This window comes from Notothenia rossii (genome assembly GCF_949606895.1).
Source record: "Notothenia rossii genome assembly, chromosome: 1".
Lineage (NCBI taxonomy): Eukaryota > Metazoa > Chordata > Actinopteri > Perciformes > Nototheniidae > Notothenia > Notothenia rossii.
The window spans coordinates 80,383,581-80,399,613 of NC_136912.1; the positions used below are offsets into that span (position 1 = coordinate 80,383,581).

Sequence of the window (16,033 nt, forward strand, 5' to 3'; positions counted from 1 at the left end):
TTGAAGGCCACATTAAGCTACAAGAAAACGACAGCAATGGATACAAGTACAGCAACCTGTCTGCTCTTTCCAGCAGACATTAGAAAGGTGGAGGGTCTCAAATTGGTAATCATTACATTCCTTAGTGCTGTCTTCACCTCTGCTCATTGGGATTCAAAGCAAAGCAAGTAATCAGAAATGCACTAATTCTTGTTTAGATTGTTATTTGTTATGCCAGCGTAGAAGCGTTTCTTGTGTTAAGTTTTCAGTAGCTTTTGCTTATCCGTTAAGCCAAGATTAGAAGTTATCAATTTGATCACTAAGGAAACAGAATAGAGATATCAAAGCATTACATCCTTTGCATCAGATAACTTTCCACAAAGAGAGGTGTAAGAGAGCAAGAATGTGATATATATATTTGAACATCTGTCAGTTTTTGAAAGCAGCAAACCAGATTAAAAATAATGTCCAGTGTGGAGAAATACTGAAAAAACGAAATACCTTAGACTGACAGCAATGCTGACATTTCCAACCATAAACTGCATGAGAAAGTGGATGTAGGGCGAAAGAAAGAGTGGTGAAAACAGTGAGTGATGGAAGGAAGATAACAAGGTAATGAAAGAGTGTGTGTGTGTGTGTGCGCGTGTGTGTGTGTGATAGTGTGTATGTGTGTGTATGTGCGCGTGTGTATGTTGGGGGGGCACAATGGCCCCTGTGTTATCTGCTGAGGATGATGAGGAGAGAGGGGGCAGCTGGTTCACATTTCCATGGTGCAGTGAGATGGCAGCCAGCTGCACTACAGCTCTGAAGTAGCCTTCCACACACACACACACACACACTCACACACACTCACACACACACACACACACACACACACACACACACACACACACACACACACACACACACACACACATAGAGACAGACAGACAGACAGACAGACGGACGGACGGACGGACGGACGGACAGACAGACGGACAGACGGACAGACAGACGGACACACTCACACAGTCACTCTGTTGAAAATGCTGGAGATTGCTGTTGTTGCTCTGGGTTCATTCATGAGTCGACCTGGCTACGAGCTGTGCTGTGATGCCCAGGTGACTGAGGCAGCCCCATGGGGTCTTGTTAGTGACAAACACACTCGTCGTCACACACTCAATTCATCCCACATTCGATATCTAGGGCACCAAGCACCCACCAAATGACACTCTAACCATTATTTATTTGTTTGGTGTCTATAAACATAGAGGATTCTTTCTGATGCTGTCATTTTATTAGTGGAGTTATCCGTCATGCTTTTTAAAGTATTTAATTGGTTTGGTGGATTTTTTACATACTGTTTTTCATTTGACACCCTCTAGAGAATGAGATAATAGTGTAATAAACAGATGTCATCATCATCATTGTCATCGTAATATATGAAGAAGATATGATCAACATTGTTTTTTTATTTGTTGTCTCCTTAGTCTCTACACTGTATATTGCTCTCACATCTTTTGTCTTCAGCCTTGCTCATACCCACAGTCGTTGCAATTTTAGTGTGAACAGTCTGGGTCGTCACACATTTTAGGCTGCATTTTACGCAAGTCCAGGGAGTTGACGGAATTGACATGTAGTGTGTGTCCAGGTCCGCTATTTTCTCAGGTTATATATGTTTTGATCCTGTTATATGGTATAAAAGCCCTTGGTAATGGATATTTGAAAGAGCAGGTTACGTTGCATTGTCATTCATCACTTTGGCTGAAACCTCTCTTCTCATGGCTTGTTAATTTATTGGAAAATATAAGTAATAGGTTGTTTTAAAAGTCATAATTATTGATTTGATCTTTTTCACTTATTTGTGCTGACAAAAAATACATTATTTTGCCAACAATTAGCCACAATGGTAAACAAATAGTGGCCTTTTGTGCATTTTCCCTCATTTACCTCAGAGGCTTTCCCGCTATCATGCAGTCAAACACAGGGCTGAAATGAGGGATGAAAGGGTAATAGAATACTGATTAATTTTATAGTACCTGTTTAAGCTGCTGCGTGTGTGTGTGTGTATTTGTGTGAGTGTGTGACTGTGTGCGTATGGGTGCAAGCAAGGGATAAGTGGATAGGTAGATTATACTCAATTTGTTTACTATACGGAACATTGCATAATACAGAGAATGCACGCACATGTGTGCATGTGTGTGTATTCACATGTGATTGTAAACCATGCTTGTGCACACACACACACACACACACACACACACACACACACACACACACACACACACACACACACACACACACACACACACACACACACACACACACACACACACACACACACACACACACACACACAGGCTTATACACAGAGAATCTCTAGAGAAGACAGAGGAGGGGTGGGTTGACCAGATGGAGCAGCTCGCTTCTTGCTGAGCGAGCTTGACGACAGCTGAACAGCTCGAGGTGTACCGGAGTGGCGGGCCGCAAAAACACACACTGTCACATCTCATACAGTACATGACACGCATAATGTACGTACAAATACATGAATACACTGCCTTACACACTCATGAAGACCTGTCATGAAGTTACACACATGGAACGTGATGCCCACACAAACACACACACACTAATTTAGTCATACTACATACTCAATACCATTCCATCATACAAGGCCTTCAATATGTTCCAATTGGCGTAATAAGCACGAGCTATATTGTCTCTGGTAGTAATGGCTTTTTACCTGCTACCTTCCCTCCCATCATCCCTCTTTTCCTTTTTAGCTTTTCTCCCGTTTTCCTTTCTCTCCTTCTCTGTTCCTCCCTTGCCACAAATCGTGACTCCCCTCTCAGCCTATTCCCTGAGCTGTGATTAGGGGCTTTGGATTCCAGCCCGCATGCATTTCAAGGCCCAAAGGCTTTGGAAAAACCAGCCGTCTTTTTCAGTCCAATGAAGAACGGCGAGTGAGGTTGATCCAAATGTGCGGCGAACAAGCAAACGAGTTGTACACAACTCTTACGGTGAATAACCAAAACAAAAAGAAACATAAAAAGCAAGAAAAAAAGAATTGGCCTCGTGGCTGAATGAAAGCCAGTACTCTGCCTGCCGCCAAGAAGATGAGCAGCTTGGTGGTGGTACGGCAGCCTGGCATCTCATCATTTTATGCTCCTTCTCAATTTCTGTTCTCTCTGTCACTCTTCTCCTACGATGAATTTTCTTTGCGTTTGTGTCATTGGAACTCTTATATGTTTTCCCACTGTTTTCTTTTAAGTCTGCCACCTTAATGTTTTAATTTTGTGTTGTTAAAAAGAAGCCCGTTTTCACTTAACAAAGCCTCCATCATTCATATCAGAAGATATCCACCAATTGCACTCTTAAGATGATTTTATGTGTCCCTGACCCCGACTGAAAGGTGTGTTAAACAAGTTCAGTTATCTATGAAACATTTTGACACAAGCATGTTTTGAAAAGCTGAGCCAACGTAGGAAAATAGTCTAGATCTAACTCTTATGGATTCAGGAGAGATAATGTTAATAATACTTATAAAAGTATTACTTTCAATTTACACTTTTTTTCTGCATAAGACAGCCTTTAAAATGGATACTTGGCCAGTGATGATGACTCACCATTGAATATGGCCACTGCTCATAAATGACAAGATATAGAAGAAATCCTTTTGTCTTCTCACTAGGGAACCAGCTGTGGATTTGCGTCTTCCACAGTTTAGTGTTTACTTCGTGATAGCCTCTCAAGAGACAATCCTAAAATGAGAATGCAGGCTTTGGAAAAAAGAGAGCTACAAACATAATGGAATCACCAGTGGCCAAAACCCAGTCAAAACCGTAATAGTCAAGTCCAAAACAACAACATATCCGTCTTGTGACTATAAACTGAGGCCAAATGTAGGCCTGTTTATGGATTACATAGTAAAACACATGTTAATCCATAACTGGATTACAGCAATAAAACATGTATAGGGTTTAGTTTAGGAGCTTATACCATCCCATGCAAAGTCGTAGGCCAAGATTCTGCCGGTTGCCTCTGGTTTGTAAATCACTGAAACTGAGAAGCTTCTAGTTTAATTCTGAGACAGGAGGTTCTGTTTCAGCGGCAAGCTGCTGATTCGAGGGGAGCAGGAATTACAGCACCCACCATCAATGCCAAAGTGCTCTTGAGCTAAGTGCTCAAAGCCTGAACTGCTACATGAAGCATTGACTCTGCAGTGTGAGCTATCGCAAGACTTCTCTACAAGCCTCTCTGAGTATACATTGTTCTTCTGATCACTGTCACTGGCAGTGGCTCCACCGCCTTGTCTGGGTCCTAATGATACATTAATCTTTCTCCATTAAGTCCGTAAACCCTCCCATCGCAGACCTGCACCATCTCCAACCAGTCCCTCCTGTGGCTTCACGCTTGGTCTGTCTCCGACTGACTCATCTGTCGATCAGAAAAGGATGTGGTGTCTCCAGTTGTGTGGTTTTTTTAAATCACTTTTTGATTATATTTGCAAAACATTTTTTATTTGTGTCTTCCTTACCCTTTGCCCCTGTTCACCAGCCAAGTTTCTCTACATAAGAGTACATATGTGCATGTTTGCATGTGCAAATATATGTCTCCTTGGCTGCGTAAGCATGTCACATTCCTTTTAAGTTAGAGCAGGATGGTAGAGCAACCCCCCGCTTCTCTTTCTTTATTCTTCCACTCACTCCATGCAGCGTGGCACACACCACAACAATACACAGCATGGGTGTGCAAAGTGGTAAAATGACAAACATACAGAGGAAATAAAAGACAGCGAGACAGAGAGAAAGGGATCTTGTTTATCCATTAGTTGTAGGACTTAAAAGCACCCCCTCCCACTCTACCACCACTTAAAATCAGCCTGGATACTGCAAGCAGAGAAACAAACAAACCCAGTACCCCCCACTCAGCCCTTCTCTACTGGGGTGTTGCTGTTTTCAATTCTGCAGAATACATTTGCTTTTTTGTTCTGATATCTCTTAAAAATATGACATTTTATATGCACACCATAGCATGAGTGTGACTCACACACATATAAAGTGTGCAAAAACTCATACATATGCTCAGAGTTAAATCAGGCAGGGATGGATGGCTACAACGGTATCCTGCTGTGAAGGAATTTGTGCTGTAGAAAATAAAAAAGAGGATTTTAAAGAGGTTTACCAGCTGTCTGACCTCTCAACTTTGAACTCAACGCCACCCCCCTTACCTCCCATCCCTCCCTGGGCCCTCAGAAATTCATTCTCAAGTCAACGGCATACAAAGTGGCTGGGTGTTGTGGGGGTGTAAAGGGATTGTGTTGGAAGGTCATTGGTTGAAGTGAAAGGGTCAGGGTAGGGGGGTTCAAAAGAGTGATTGCTGACTTTGTAGACACTCTAAAGATAATTCATGAGACACTTAACACACAGCTGAAAAGCCATACTGTACATGTGTGGCAACTGTCTGTTCCTTTTTTTATGTACTAAGGTTTCGTGGAAACTCCAGCATGTTCATCATCAACGCGTTCTTCTGGCTTTTGCCCACGCGCATACCCGTCGTCCACAATTACCTTCTGTCTGTGGCACAAACAAACTCTTTATTCTGCTTGGCAAGAGGAGACTAGGGCCAGTTCAGAACACAGGCCCTGTGTTTCAATAATTCACTGTAGTGGAATTCATTAATATGGATCATGCCACGTTATTACCTCCCACTGAATCCCCCCCACCCGTACAGCATCTGCCAACCTCTGGTTCAATGCTCCACAGGTCACATGAGGGCTTGAGCCTGAATGGTTGGCCAAAGGACACGAGACTTCTTGTACTTTGCCAGCTGATGGTTATCAAAAAAAAGGGGGGTGATTTTTGTGGGAAATGTAAGTCATGTGCTTCCAAACATCTAAAATTGTCCTTTTGTACTATTATTTCAGTTAACAGTTCTTTTGATTTAAAAAAAGCTTCAAAAGGCAAGTTGCTGTATGCCAACGTGACTGTCTATGGTGACTTCCTTTATTTGTTGCGGCATGGTGCTATGATGAGTATCATTCTATTTAGACATTTCAAATTCAATGTAGTTGCAACATTTTGATTCCACCCTATGATGGGTTTCATTGTTTGTAAGGATGTGTTTTGTTTACTTGTAATTATTTTTTGGGAAATCATTGTTTGTTTGTAGTCCTGTCTTCTGTTCTTTCTTGTCTGGTTTGCTATACCACACCCTTTTGAAAAATAGGGCTTGTTTTCTTAGGTAGAAAGTGCTGAGTCAAAGTGTTGCATTTGCTGCTGTCTGTTCCCTGTGCCTTTTTTAAAAGTAGATGTCAAAAACAGTTGTCCTTCCCAGGCTTTCAGTGGCAGTGCTGGTGGTGGGACTGTGATGGGTGGACTGACAGGCAGAAAGACAGAGTGCGGGTCAACCTCGCCATCTGTCTCTGCTCTTTACAATGCTGTGTGATTGACAGGGGTACAGATACTCCCCTAACCGCCAGCCCAAACACAATCTAACCACAGTCTGCTCCACATGAAGTTGCACAACACTAATTCCCATGGTAGCACGTTTATGTTCTTTCTTGCACATTGAACTATATAATCAGATCTAGTCACTTCAAACAAGCACAGTGAAAATGAAGCAATTACATGCCATTTGAACATTTGTGCCCAAACATGCTAACTAAAACATTATGTATTAGAAAAAAATGGTGGTGTATCTGTCTGCATCACTAGATCAATCATTTCCATGTTTATTCCTTGTTGAGGTCAATAGTAAGATACTAGCACAAATATGTACACAATAAAATACCCCATCCCCAAACATATTTGGAAAAAGTAAATCTTCGAAACTCTGGCTAGTTTAGTGAAGTAAAATAGTATTACTTAGCCCACTGATGGGCTTTGACCCACATTCAGAGGCAAATTACAAGGATTTACTCCATTTTCAATTAGTTACCTGAAAAGAGAAGCCTGAAAAAGATGACCCCCCTTCATGAAGAGAGGGTTTGTCATCAACAGTGCCAATAGAGTTTCCCCCTGTGTGTTCAAGTGTGTGAGCTCCTCTATCAGTGAGTCTTTGTGTGTCAATGCACTAGTTTGTGTTTGGCTCTTTCTCTTTCCCACTCTTGAGACACACATACAGGATTAATCAAAAAGCTGCCAGGACAAAAGGGACCTTAGATAGGAGCCTTGAAAAAGCAGCCTTGCTTCAGAAGAGGTTGCAGGCTCGTATTATATGATACTGAATGATACACCAAAGCGACTAAGAATTATATTCTGAAACCTGAAAGGGCACAAAATGGAACTAATTTATTTTGCCTGCTGATGGCTGAGAGTCTTGTCTAAGTTTAAAAAAAAGAATAAAATTGAGATTGGTAAATGGACTGCATTTATAAACTGCCTTTTTACTTTACTAGACAAAGCTTTTTAGAATTTGCTTCAAATTCACACAAGCACACCCACATTGATAGACTGATGGTGGTGGAGCCGCCATGCAAGGTGCTGGCCTACCTATCCGAGGCAGCTTGGGGTTCAATGTTTGCTCAAATACCCTTCCTCATGCATGCAATAGGAGTAAAGGATCGAGTTTGTAATTTAAAGGAAGACCCGCTTTACCTACTCACTGAAATGTATTAAAAGATAATGATACTTCAGAGTATAGAATGTCAGTTATTTATTATTGACTCTCTTTGTAGAGGAAATATTTATCAGGTCCCCATACTCTATGTGACCACTCCCTAAAGTTGCAGAGGAGAGTCAGCAGAAAAATCCTAAAATATCCAGGTTTCCTTTTTTGGAATTTGCAACAATGTTACTCAAATTCCAATATACTAGGCAGGTAAAAAAAAAAAAAACCGTAGCAGTCATATTGATGGCTCTGTGATAGTATCTATTTGTTTTATCATTTATCATGCTGAATTTATAGTGCAAATACTATTTTTCAGCAAACACAATTTCCTTAAAAGAAAGTTAAAAACATCAATCGTTAAAATAAGCTCTCATGTTGTATTGTATATTTTAAAACATTTTAAAGCAAAGGGCCAAAGATAGCTCCATTTCACTCAGTTGTGAAGTTTCTAAAATGGCAGCAGTTATGTTGTTGTGTAGGTGTAACAGTTTTTTTTAAATGGTATACTATCTCATTTTGGAAATGAGACTTCTCAAACCACACAGCAAATGTTTCACAGTGAGCCCTGCCAATTACACGGAGGAGTTTTGGAGCCATTTTCTAAACACCCTGGTCTGCCAGTCTTTCCCTCCTCCGCCTCCTCCTCGATCACTTAGAATAATCTCATTCCCCCCAACCGCAACCCACTTCCAGGATGAATATGAAACGCTCTTCCACAACTCTCCCAGCTGTCCTTCAAAAACTTCTTTCCCCCCTGTGGTAATATTTAAAGGGCATTCAAGCCTCTGGCCAGTCAGTTCAATGCTTGTCAGACACTATTGTCAGAAGTCCAAAAAACTGATGTCACCCCTTTTACCCATCCTTAAACGTCTTTCAACCATAACAATCCGACACACATATACGCACCACATCCCCAACCCACTGTCCCTTTATTGTCAATGACTGTCTCACATCCCCTGGCTCACCTCTCTTCTTGCAGCTATCAACAGTGACCTGTGCCGAGTCCTATAATTAAATGCTTCCCCATATATAATATCCAGACTCTTCCAAGACAAGGTGATTGCTATGACAGACAGTGCCACCTGTAACCTTTGGCCAGTACGATCCCTGGCAGCCAGTGCCACAGACCAGGAGGGGCACAAAATAAAAACAAGTGTCCTCTTTGTGTGTCAGTGTGTGCGGATTCCGCCTGCCAACTTGTGGAGTCACAGTATGGCGAGGTTGCACAGGAGACAGATAGTGTGTCACCCCTCTGTGGTAAACAAAATGGCTGTGCAATAAAGTCCGCATTTAGGAGGTCAGCTTGCCGTCCAAGCCTCCCAGCTGCCAATCGGTTTGCCCCCGCTGCATGACCCTGATGCTCACTGCTGTGCAGTCAACCTCAGTCGAGGTGGATTTCAGCAAAAAGCCTCACAGCCCTAGGTGTTTATTGGAAGGACAGTGCATGCTCATAATGCTGAAAGTAAACCTATTTCCGACGATCGAAATCAGAGCAACACCTGGAGATAAACAATAGGTTGAGGGCTTCTGGTAATTTGGTCTCAAATGTATTTCTAAACCCCTAGTTCCTTTTTAGGGTGTAGTCAGACAGTCTATCATTTTTCCAATGTCTATGAAGGCTGCCTGAACATTGATCAGACAACATAACAAAACACTGATGATTCAGAACCTCTGAAAAACACTTTTGAGTTTTGGACTGATTCATTAGAGGGACCCTTAAGAATGCTATACTGTCATGCCAACAATCAGGCAAGAAAAGTTGGCAACTTCTACAAGATAGAAAAAACACTAGTGATTCAAAGTTCTTTAAAGCTAAATCTATTTTTAAAATGCAAACAGGAACTTGAAAGGCTCATAAAATCCCTGAGAAAGGTTATGGTACTCCCAGGGGTATAGCAGATGGCCGACACACGGTGTCTCCGAGTTGTCAAGCACAATTTCTGTGCCTGGGAGGTTGGGAACAGTTGAGGGCAAAGGCCCATGGGAAAGCTACTCCAAGGAGAGGTTGCTAGGGCAGGGCGTTCTGCAATCTCTTAATGAGGTCACGGCGGCGCAGTCCCCCTACCTATGCAAACAACCTCCACTTCAGGCAAAAAAGGGTTGCTCATGCGTTGCCTGACTGGAAATACATTTCTTATTTAATATGCTCTGAAGTTTATTCTCTGGGTACAAATGTTCAAATTATCAGTTGTTTGATTTGGTTGTCCTTGGATACTTGTCTTCCATAGACCAAAGGCGTGAGAATGGAGACTCTTAATTAGATCTATCCTTTCCCTGGGATCCGATTTCTCTACCAAATATGTCAAATATGCAACTTCAAGGAAATAGTCACGTGTTAGACTCTGATCCATGCAGACCTAACTACCAGTTGCACTTACTGCTGTTAATATTACAGACACTATCTTGCAACACGTATGAATATCTTAAACTACCGTAAGCTCCCCTCATTCCACTGGGGTTTCCCATACACAGGGTACTTAGTGACAGGTGTGCCTTGTTTTAAATTCGTCTGACATGGAAGAAGTGGATGGCAACGAAAGAGTAAAGCTAGGAGGTAGATACACACTGGAACATTTACATAATAGTCCTGCAGTTCCATGCAAATTCATGTGATTCCCTACCAAACATCTGCAATGCAAGCATAGTTTAGTATGCATGAGTTCGAGGGGGGAAGGGAAGGAGAGAGAGGAAATGAGGGAGGGGAAGGGAGGGGGTTGGATGGCGAAAAAGAAAACAGAGATGGAGGATTTGAAGGACGACTAGTTTGATCAGGAGGATATATTTAGAAACCAAACACACTTTCCTACAGACACACAGCCTTTATCAAATACTGCCCATATGTTTCTCAAAATGTACATAGCTTTAAGGCACCAAAGGACAGGGTATGGTTTCCCCTTTTTTTTATCTCTCATAGTGCATTTTTATCCAAGATGTAGCCAGTATTCTGATACAGAAAGCTAAAAGAGTGCAATGAGTGAGAGAAAGAGAGGTTGGGATTGAGAGAGTGAGGGAAACCTTAACAATGACACATGGAATCGATACTTTTAGGATTTCAGCATGGTGAAAAACAGATGGTTCCTGGAGACTTGTTTTATAACCGAGGTTGGGCTGTGTTTTTGTGTGCCTTTTGTGTGTCTGGATACATCTCTGCTTCTCTCAGACACACCATTTACACACATATTAATCGTTGGAATGCCAAATCCACACATATCAATTAAATAAAACATGGAATCCCATGCAAATAAAACCCGCTACACATAAAGAACTATATAGATATTTATGAACACAGAAACACATGGACGCAATTGTTCAAAGAGGGTGAAATAAAGAAGCAACAACATTAATGTAAACATAGAACTCATACGAATAACACATGACATATGGACACACTCTGACACACTAAAAGGTTATGCATCATATATCTGTGTGTTTTTGGTCTTCTGTAGGGTATGAATCAATAAAAGGCAATAAACTGGCTGAGGTAAAAGCCTGTTACTCTGGGCTTGCGCATAAAAACTTCATCAGTTGAAGGCCGAACATAAACAGCAGCCAGCAGATAGCAGAGTTTAGAGAGGGCCATGAAAAAGGCAGTATTCGCTTTTAAAATAAGTATTTTTCCATCATCCTTCACCAGAAAACAGCATAGCAATGACAATTGTCTTGAACTAGCTTATTATCATGACAATCAGCTTAACATGACAATTAGCTACTGCGTCACCCTCATTCCCTTTGTTTTACAAAATACATTAAGAGTGATTTCATGGCATTAGTGTGGGTTTTTTTTGCATTTCAAAATCCACACAATATTTCCTCTGAAGAATATTTTGTTTTCCTTTAAGTCGTTCATACTTACATCCATGTTCTGACCATGATGCTATCCAGTTAGCACACCTTTGGTATCAGAAGAACTGCAGCACTCAGAGATGTAGGGAGTGGAGCAAGTGTTGCTGGCCTGAAACATGTACACAAGAAATGACGAATGATGCAATTAAACAGCAACTAGACATTAACTACATGGTCATGCACAAAATATTCAGTTTTTTACCATCATTCCTCAAAGAAAATTAAACTGTCTAATGAATATTTATGCCACGTTACACTTTTAAAGTATTTCACTGGTGGTAAAATGTCATGATCTCTGCTTACCTCTTTTTTTCCTTTATCCCCATCCTTGAAAAGCTTGGCGCTGCAATTTTATATCAACACTGTATGAACCCAAACAACCCTACCTTACTTTTCACAAACATATTAAGTGTCATAGTCCTCTACTGTTGTCATACTCTCAGGGGTGGGCAACACTGAGCTACCAGCATCACCCAATCTGATGTTTTCAAGAGTCGTTTTGGTATCAAGGAACTAATGTGTTGGAAATGTGATTTTTTCTGAAAGAATACCCATAATCTTTGTATTGCCATTTATGGACATATTTGCCATGACTTCCACATAATAATATAGGCATTCCTGGGGAATTATCAACATCCCTACCAGGCTGCTTCAAGGAATCAATATGTAGATGTTGTCCATAAACTCTTGTAACCAAACAATGCATGAAAACATAAAGTAGAAAGTCCAACTTTTGGGGGGATCAACAAACAGGATATATTATTCTTTTTGAAGTTTTAGACATCAGACACGCCGTTTTGATCATCAAGCTCAACCAAACTAGAGGGTGTTTTGTGTGTCCGTGTGTGTATTATGTGCACGCCTTTGCGAAGTTTGCTTACTGTTCACCTCATAAAAGGGATTATTAATGTGGTCCCTCAGGGGATAAGTTGTTGTTTTTCTCCTTGAATATACAACTTAACATCTTTGCAGTGTGTGTGTGTAAGTGTGTGTGGGTGGGGGAGGGGCTGTTTCTTATAGTGAAGTGTGTAGGAGTTGATGGAAATAGCTTTGCGTCTTAAAGTCACTCCTAGGCTCCTCTCTATGCGGAAAATGGATGTATATACTTACCTGCTTCTTCCTTCCCTTTTTAAAATGCACTCTTTCTTTGTATTTGTTCTTGTCCCATTGTGGCTTGTGTGTAGATGTGCACACTTTTATATCTCTTGGTCCTTCTCTCATTTCATGCTTGTGGCGCTTATTCCCATCTCCCATTCCCTTCACTGCCGTTCTCAATCTCAGTAATCAAATGCATTAGTTTCAATATTGCATGGGGAAATGAGCTGAATTTAAAGCTTGACCATGTCAAAGTGAGAGTCCCTGATAGCCAGTGACTGCCACCACTCTTTAGAAATTGTGTTGCCATTTTGGATGTAATTACTGAAGCCTGGTGTTTAATACCTGGAGTGATTGCCAGATATTAAAAGGAAGTTCGAGCTTCAATATATATTCATTGCCCATCAATGGGAATCACCTGGAATTTAATGGATAGACTTTGTCTGGGCTGTTAGTCTAAAACAAAAAATGAGTTGCACCAATTTCATTCCATTCAGAAAAAAATGCTTAAAACTGTTACAAAAAAAGGTGAAATACTTTTAATTCCACCTAATGTCAGAAAGGCTAGCGATAATTCTGTCTTGTTAATATTTATGGCTTTTAGCAAATATTGAACATTAGCTTCCCATTTGAGATGCATGTAAGTTAATGTAATTTGCTAGATTTCCAGAATAAATTAGTGAATTGCTGCAGTGCTAGTCATTTTGTCACATTGAATCTGCAAAACATGACCATTAGCAGTTTCCTCATGGCCATAGCCTTTACTGTGGAAGCAGCTGAGGTAAATGGTTTATCAATCGATCGGCCTCTCTGCTAGCAAGGCCAGAATTCTAAATACTCTATCTTTCCTCGGCCCATTTCTAGAGCAAAAGTAATGCATGCTTTAAGCAACATTTGACAGGAAAAGTATGTTGTGTTTTCGATATTATTTTTCTTTTGAGTGAAGGACTGCTTTCGCAACATATTGGCATCTCTGTTTAGAATTCCATTTGTTGTTATTTAAAATAGAAATATAAGATATTATCCCTCAGGGAATAATGAAACATACGTGTACCTTTCATTCAACACTTCTTCATCTGGCCTGTTCTTATTTTTTTATTTACAGTTCAGAAAAGGAATCATTGAGCTGTTTGAACAGTGTCTATGGTTAAACTGGAGCCCACACTTGGCCTTGGGTTATGTTTTGGGAGGCCATTCAACATCAATAGCTGTTGTAATTGTGTTGTGGAGTTTGTATAGCAACCAGAGGAGGAGATAGAAAGCCATGCCCTAAGGGTATGGTCATAAATCATAACCTAGGCACTTTGTAAACGTAGATAGAATAATTCCCTACAGGCATGGCAAGACTCCCTCTACCTCCACCAATGTTTAGAATCGGAACAAAAGGGGCATCATTCAGAGGTCTCCTAGATAATTTGATACTCCCCCAGTCTCACTATTCATGTTTCTGTATTTCCCTCAGTTCCCACCAATGACATTACCTGCCCCCCAGGCCAGGAAAAAGAAGGGAAAGGACCCACATGTTGGTCGTGTGTCTATAATATTGTGTTGAAAGAAGAGCTGAGCTACTGAAATACTCCCACTCTCTTCTGGCATGGCGTCACCACAAACGACCTATTGTTGATCCGTGCCTTTGTGTTCTTGTAAGTGCGCACGTGTCACGTGTTCTTGAAATTCTCTATTTGTATTTGCTGGGAAAAAAATGGTAGATTTACAGTGTATGTGTGCGTGGGTTTTGCTGCATGGCTGCATGGCTTTGTGGTTTTATTTTAAGTGCGCCTGCTGCTGCATGTGTCTGTCTGTTCCATTTTGCCCGTTAAAGAGACTGGTGCTGTTGCTGTGAAGGGTGGGACGCTTGTATATGCCTACTGTCTGAGGTGCTTGGTTACACTGCAATTAGCTTTGGTGGTCCGCCTCTCACTCAAGGCCACAGTCACAAATGTAACCCTGTTGAGCAGCTAAATATATTTAACTTTACACTTTAAAAGCTTCTTGACTTGGTTGTTAAAGCCACTAATTTTTTTGATTACGGTGATTCACCTTTTTTGTCTTTTTGTTGAGATATACCCACACAGTCGTTGACCGTGTGCTATCTGCACAGTTTGTATCACTGTACAGTAGTAGCCTATTCACCACCGTGTGTGCAGGTAATTAATCTCACTTCTACAGAGTCGCCCTCACCACTCGTGTGGGCTCAGCAGAGTAGCAGCATCACTGTCGCTGAGAGGAGTTCAGTGTCTTGCACAAGGACACTAAAGCAGATCAAATGCTGCCATAGGGCCCCTAACCTGGGACCTGTCACCTGGGTCCTCTAAGAAGGAACCGTTTAAAGATTGATTGCTGACACACAGTTTGCTTTTGTCAAGACATCGACTAACTCATTAAATTCATGTCATGGATCTCGCTTACTTCTCTCTTTCTTTGCCTCTTCATTCACATCTTTTAATTAAAGAGTATGGAACCTCTTGGTGGTGGCTTTGTGCTGCACCAGCCATATAAATGAGAGAAAAATGGCGTGTGTGTGTGTGTGTGTGTGTTAAGTGGAAGGCGTGCCCAGTCTTTCTGTTTAGCTTGGGGGATTAATGGCAATTTGACTAAAACAAAGAGACCCTGTCTGGAATATCATTGGGTGCCTGTGCAATTACAAGGGGAAAGTGATAAGCAAATAACGTCAAGATCGTGTGATTAAGAAATAAAAAAAAAACAGTAGAAAACATTGACTCACCTGCTAACCTAGGAGTTTCAAAGGGACCTGGTTGAGAGATTGAGCGATTACAGGGTGTGGGCTATGTGAGCCCTTTTCACAGAGCGATCCCGCAATACTTCCATGAAGAAATTCAATTATTAATCTTGAACACATACGTTAGCTCTGTCACTACCTTCACTGCAACTGCGCAACTCTGTCCCCCCAGCAAGGTGAAATAATGGGGCAACTGTCCCACCTTGAACAGGTTGTGTGAAAGAGGATTTTGCCTCCACCACCAACACCCTATTACCCTCCTTCCATTTATGTGTTGTCAGCAGCAGTGAAATGTTGTGGAAAGCGCAGCAGAATTGCCTAGTCTGTTTTTATCAAAAGACACATGTCATGTGAATGAGGGCAGAACCTTCACTTTTCACTGCAAGATGCTCAATAGCAATACAGTATGCTTGTTTTAGCACCATTATATTGTTTTCCCATTGGGACAATCAAAGTATTGTATTGCAGTACCTTCCTTGCACACTATGTAAATGCTACGTCATGTTACTGATTTGTGATGTCTTTCTGTTAGAATTATGATCAAATATATTGGTGTTACAAAAGCAGTATAAACGTTAACCAACCCTTCTTGGGTAAAATAATGTACATTTCATTTGGGTCTAATGTTTATCCGCTCCTCCTGTTTTTTTTACAGAGTGCCAAACCGTCCTGCGTGAAGACCCCAACCTTCCCTGCGCAGTCGGGGCCTCGGCTCTCCAGCCAGGTCAAAGATCAGTCCCACCCTACCCCTCCCTGCCCCCCCCTTTCCCTACTGGAGCCAAG

At 41.4% G+C, this 16,033-nt stretch overlaps 1 protein-coding gene across 15 annotated transcripts in view; it reads left to right on the forward strand.

Moving 5' to 3' along the window:
* The window catches only part of ptprsa (protein tyrosine phosphatase receptor type Sa), a 220,099-nt gene that overhangs the window by 79,590 nt on the left and 124,476 nt on the right, over positions 1-16,033 (forward strand). For all 15 annotated transcript variants that reach the window (XM_079656641.1, XM_079656637.1, XM_079656650.1 and 12 more), the window contains one exon: positions 15,906-16,033. This exon is cut by the window's right edge and continues 97 nt beyond it. The gene's annotated coding sequence lies outside the window, so the exon portion shown is untranslated. The remainder of the gene's footprint in view (positions 1-15,905) is intronic.